Source organism: Echinops telfairi, unplaced genomic scaffold, assembly GCF_000313985.2.
Source record: "Echinops telfairi isolate 266 unplaced genomic scaffold, ASM31398v2 ScPeMD7_18;HRSCAF=68, whole genome shotgun sequence".
In the NCBI taxonomy this organism is placed as follows: domain Eukaryota; kingdom Metazoa; phylum Chordata; class Mammalia; order Afrosoricida; family Tenrecidae; genus Echinops; species Echinops telfairi.
In genome coordinates, this window is record NW_022103915.1 from 51288335 (window position 1) to 51294741 (window position 6407).

Here is a 6407-nt window from a genome sequence, read left to right on the forward strand (position 1 = left end):
ATTTCAAAGGGTATCTCTGGAAGACAAAGTACCATAATAAAATGCGTAAAGAACTGGAGTTTAAAAATCGAAAGAGTGCTCACTTCGGCAGCACATATACTAAAATTGGAACGATACAGAGAAGATTAGCATGGCCCCTGCACGAGGATGACACGCAAATTCGTGAAGCGTTCCATATTAAGTAAATAAAAAATAAAAAGACAATAAAGAAGACACTTGGAATTCATCAAGCTGAAAGAACTAATGAAAGAATTCTAGCTTTGAGTGGCATTATTGAAGGGCAAAATAACGCATTTATGTGTTAGTCTGCATAGTCTAGAGAAACAAATCCATAGAGACTCATATGTGTATAAGAAAGAGCTTTATATACGAGAGCAGTTGAATATTGAGAAAACATCCCAGCCCAGTCCAGATCAAGATCAAGTCCAAAAGTCCAATATTAGCCCATATGTCTAATACCAATCTATAAAGTCCTCTTCAGACTCATGAAACACATGCAATGATGCCAAATGTAGAACAATCACAGGCCAATGGGTGCAAAGTCTTGTGAATCTAGTGGCTGTAGAAGCATCTCAGCACTGGCAGGAGTCTCCAGGCAGCTTCTCCAGCTCAGGGTATTAGCTTAGTTCCATATCTCTTGTCAGCTGCAATGTTTCCTAGATAGTGAGCAGAGAGAGTGTGTCTCTAGCGTCCAAGGAGGAATTACAGGAATTCCCATAATCCTTAGGGGAAGACCATGCCCACACAGAGGCCTCATTGGCTATGACCCGATTGACAGACTAGACTCCACTCCTTCACTCTTAATCCTCTCAAGTCCCAAATTGACACCAGATTATGTAACTACCGTAATAGAGGAAGCATAACAAGAAGATAGACTACACCATGTCACGGTGCCAAAGAAACTTGGTTGATAATCAGTAGTTTCAGGAGGTGGCACAGGATCAAGAACCAATCGTGTTGGAAGAAGAAGTCCCAGCTGCACTGAAGGTGTTGGCAAAGAAAAGGCTCAGGAAATTGATGAAATATCAATTGAAATGTTTCAGCAAGCTGGCGCAATGCTGGAAGCACTCACTTGCCTATGCCAAGAAATTTGGAAGACAGTTACTGGGCCAACTGACCAGCAGAGATCCTTATTTGTGCCCATTCCAAGAAAGATGACTCAATAGATTGTGGAACCATCAAATAATAGCATTAATATCACAAGCCATTGAAATTTTGCTGAATGTAGTTTAAAAAGTATTGCAATAGTATATGGACAGGGATCTGCCAGAAAATCGAATTGAATTCAGAAGAGCCTATGAAATGAAGGATATTATTATTGATGTCAGACGGATCTTGACTGAAAGCTGACAACTCCAGAGAGAGGTTTACCTAAGTATTATTGGCTGAAGTAATTAGTTTATTGTGCCAACCTGGCCGATAAACACATGTGGGGTTAATTGAAGGGTAGAGGGATAAATGGCTCAGTGAGCCTAGCATTTCTAGTTTTCAGGTCTCTTGCTTTATGACTGTTGTCAGACCAGGATGCAGCTGCCTTAACTGGTTCCCTGCTTCAGCTGGCAAGGCTGACTTCCTGCAAGACATCCCTGAGGAGAAGCCACATATAAGGTGACCAGATGTCCCGCTTTTGGCGGGACAGTCCTGATTTTTAACAATTTGTCTCGTGTCCCGTGGTGTTTTTTAAAAGTCCCGATTTTTTTAAAGAATGCATGACAAGCTAGAGAATGGCAGGAGAACAGGAGAGGAATATATGCTTTTCAGCTGCCATGTGGCTATTTCGCCAGGATATGAGTTTTATATTATTTTTGTGAATTTTATAATGTTAAACTTTAATAATAACAAATAGTTGTTGAGAAATGATTATCGAGAATTGCTTATCAAAGTTTGCACTGTTGATCAGTTGTTAGAATTTGACATCATTGTTTGGACTTAATGAACAATGGCAGTTTTTGGCATTGGCAACAACGAAAACATTTTGTAACTGTCTCTCAGATGATACACACCATACTGTGTGCTAGTGCTAGTTAAACAAGTGATGTCAACCAATCAGCTATTCAGATAATTTAGGTAAGTAATTTCTTTCTTTCTTTCATAAATACATACATTTTCTTGAATTTAGCAGAAAGTGCTGGAATGATATGCAAAAATCATTCGATCATATTACTCAAAATTTCCTGTATAGTAATATTTCCGAAAATGATCTTTTTAATGAGGTATCATTATTTTTAAAATATATTGACAAGGAAAAGGTTAAATCTTAGGCATCAGCAAAAATCACAATAGAGAACAAATGGTTAGAAATATTTCATCATTTTGAAACAAACCATATTCCATACAATAATACACTAAAAATTGTGGAATACGTGCTGTCTTTACCAGGAACTAATGCTGCAACTGAACACGTTTTTCTATGATAAATAAAGTCTTGTGGATCTAGTGGCTGTAGAAGCATCTCAGCACTGGCAGGAGTCTCCATGCAGCTTCTCCAGCTCAGGGTATTAGCTTAGTTCCATATCTCTCAGCTGCAATGTTTCCTGGATAGTGAGCAGAGAGAGTGTGTCTCTAGCGTCCAAGGAGGAATTACAGGAATTCCCATAATCCTTAGGGGCAGACCATGCCCACACAGAGGCCTCCAATGTGATTGGTTCTTGATCCTGTGCCACCTCCTGAAACTACTGATTATCAACTAAGTTTCTTTGGCATCAGAAAATTCACAATTAAGTGTTGAGACTTTGAAAGCCATTTTATGTGTGAAATATAATTTAACAAATTCTTGTGAAAAATTTCATGACCTTTTAAACAACGACAGCAATCTACTAAAAAAAATGAGAAATATGCCAAAGAATAAAATAATACTATACATAGTTTTTAAATGTATTATATTTGTAAATTGTACTTATGTTTAAATTAAAAAAAAATATATAACAATACTATTTTTGCATTCTATGAAAATTTTTGTTGCTCCATATAGACCAAATTTTTAATCAAGAACACCACCCCCAGCCCCACCACCCACCCACCCACTGCCGGTCAATGGTGTCCCGCTTTACCAATGTTAAAATCTGGTTACCTTACACATGGACCTACCCTGATGCAGCCCTGGATGCTGGAGCACCCCTGTGGAGACAGACCCCTGCCAGCACTGAGATGCTTACACATTCACGGACTCGGCTTTCTCCCTGCAGTCAGCATCATTGCATCTGTTTTGTGAGATGGAGGAGGACTTTGTGAATTGGTGTTAGACATATGGGTTAATTTTGGAATGTGGGCTTGGGCAGCACTGGGTGGGATGTTTTCTTGATGTGCACTTAACCTTTATGTAAAACTCTCTCTTATGCATGAGTTTCTGTGGATTTGTTTCTCTAAAGTACCCAGACTAACACATTGACTATGCAAATTACTTAGCTGTATGTATCACAACACAGTTTGAGTAACATTGCAAAGATTGGGGATTCTAGAATACTTAATTATCCTCTAGAGTACTTAACCTGTACAAAGATCAAGAAACAGTTAGTTAATCAAACAGAACAAGGAGATACTGTGTGGTTTAAATTAGAATGGGTGTGTGTCAGGTTTGTACCATCAATCTTGGGGCTGAGTAAATAATTTGAGATGCTGGGTGATGTGAAAAAGAACCTGACTTAGGGGATGAAGGGAGACTTAGTTGTTAACTGTTTCTGCGTGTTGTTACCTGTGATATGCAGATAATACAACCTGGCTTTTTATGGCCTTTAGTATAAATTACATCTCAACATAAACTAAAATCCTCACAACTGGACCAATAGACAGCATGATAAATGGAGAAGATATTGACTGTCAAGGATTTCATTTTCCTTATATCTGCAATCAATGCTCATGGAAGGACCAGTCAAGAAATTAAGGGTGTATTGCATTGGGCAAATCTGCTACCAAAAAAATCTCTTGAAAGTGTTAAAGAACAAAGATGTAAAATGTACTTACTTCAAGTCATCGTATTTTCAGTTGCCTCATATACATGTGGAAGTTGGACCTTAAATAAGGAAAACCACAGAAGAATTAATGCACTTGAAGTATGGTCTTGAACAAAAAATATGGAAAGTACTGTAGGCTGCCTTTCTTGGAAGAAGTACAGACAGACAGACTGCTCCTTCAAAGGGAGGATGGCAAGGCTTTGTCTTACATACTTTGGACTTATTATCAGGAGGAGCCAGTGCCTGGAGAAGATATCTCCCTTCATAAAGTAGTGGGTCAATAAAAAAGAAGACCCTTCATTCGATGGATTGATGCAATAGTGGGGTGACCAATAGCAATGACTGAGGGTGATGCAGGTCCGTGCAATATTTCATTTTGTTGCCATGAGTCAGAACTGACTCAACGGCATCTAACACAGACAAAGACAAGGGAAAGAATTTAATGCGAGGAGGCTGTGAAACTACTTTGGGCAAGTCCTTCCCTTGATTCTGGGACTCCATTTTCAGAGTGGGAATAAGGCTTAAGAAACAAAGTCAGAGGCAGTGCAATTCATCAGGATCATGGATCCTGCGAAGGCCCTTTAGAGATCATTGTGTCCGAGTAGGGTGGACATGAGGGTGGCATAGTAAAGCCACAGGACTGATAGTAGCTGAAAGAGGAATTGGTTGAGGTGGCTTGAGATGCCATAGCAACGGAGAAGCTCTGAATACATGCATGAATTGTCAACAATCGGAAGTTAGTCTTAAACAGACATTGTATTAAATTAAAATGCAAAGCAATAGCTCATCTTGTATAGAGTTGATTTCAACACTACTAGGGCTAAGATCTCTTCTCAGGAAAACATCAAACAAACAAACAAAAAACCAATAACCAAGTGTAAGTTCTGCTAGGTATGCATTGTAACTGATATGTGCCTGGTGAAGGACATCAACCTGAATAATTATTAAAACCAGAAAATCATAATCTTATCCTTCTTTTGGGACCTTGTGAAAATCTGACAAAAGCTGAGAGTCAATAAATGCACATATGGATCTGTGCACAGCAATCCCAACACCTAGTGACTGTATCGGATAGTGTAGAACTGACCCGGTGGGTTTCTGAGGCTGTAAATCTGACAGTCTCTTCTTTCTTCTGTGGTTCAGCTGGTGGGTTCCAACAAATGATCTTGTAGTTAACAGGTCAACCCTGCTGACCAGGGTTCTTCAAAACAATAAGAAAGTAACAAAACCCCAGAGAGAAAAACAAATCTACACCAGACACAACTCTATCTACCCAGTGGCCAGAAGAACTAGATGGTGGCCAGTCACCACTACTGACAGTTACAATGATGTAATCACCCCCATGATTTGATCTGATGTGATCAAATGCAACAACACCCTTACTTGGGTCATAACCCTGAGTTTCTCTAGGGTGTGTATCACCTTTCATTTTCCAAAGGATGAAAGGAGAGAGATGTAGTAGAGAAGGAAGGACCTTAGTAAAACCAAGAAAGAAGAGTCAAGAGCCTTCCGTGCATTGGACCTGAGTCTCTGTGTTAGGCTGGGTTGTCTAGAACAACAAATCCAGTGACACTCATCTATGTATAAGACAGAACTTTATATCAAGAAGTATTTATATATCAAGAAGTTCTAGTGCAGTCCAATTCAAGTCCCTAAGTCTGGTGCTAGTCCTTGACCCCTCTTCAGACTCACAAAGCAGCAGGCCAGTGACGCAGACAGGTGAACTGAGAAGCAGGAAGATCACAGGCCAGTGACTGTAGAGTCACGTGGATCCACGGTCAGTGGGAATGTGGTAGAATCCCAACAAGCAGAGAGGCAACAGGGCAGAGAGAGAGATCATTTCTGTTCATCTTGCTCTTAAACAAAAGGGTTATGACATCAAGGAGGTATCATCAGCCTTCCCCTTATTGATTAGTTTCGAGTGTCTAGTTGGCATAATCCCTAACTACCACAGTCCCTGGATTGAGAACCTCCTAGATCCAGGGACGATTGATATCAAGACACACATAGGACACCAGCTCCGAGGAATGCTGGGTTCACACATGTTGACAGGAAACAAGAACCTTCCTTCAAAACTGTGAGCCTAAAGAGAGACACCCTTCCCCTAGAACTGGTGCCCTGGATTCAGACTTGTAGTCTCTAAACTGTGAGAGGATAAATTTGCTTGTTAAAGCCATCTGCTCGTGGTATTTCCTACTCTAGTGGCACTAAATTACTAAGCCACTGGGCCTCTGATTGCTACGCCTGCTTCTGGGATGCACTGGTTTCTTATCTCAGCTGGCTTTTTACACTCAGAAGATACTCAGATGCTCCGAGCTGTCCCTCCGCTCCTGCAGCTTCTGGCACTTCTACTGTGGTGGTATTTTCTGCATTTTTGGTTTTTCTCTCTTCTGCCCCCATGTCTGCTCTATCTCCCATATTTCATGACTTTCTTACCAAAGGGCTTGACTTTTATAG

At 40.2% G+C, this 6407-nt stretch overlaps 1 non-coding gene across 1 annotated transcript; it reads left to right on the top strand.

Moving 5' to 3' along the window:
• Positions 1–75: 75 nt before the first annotated feature.
• LOC115868809 lies at positions 76–182 on the top strand. Its single transcript, XR_004045787.1, has one exon. It is a non-coding gene; the product is annotated as a U6 spliceosomal RNA (small nuclear RNA).
• The last annotated feature ends 6225 nt before the right edge of the window (positions 183–6407 follow it).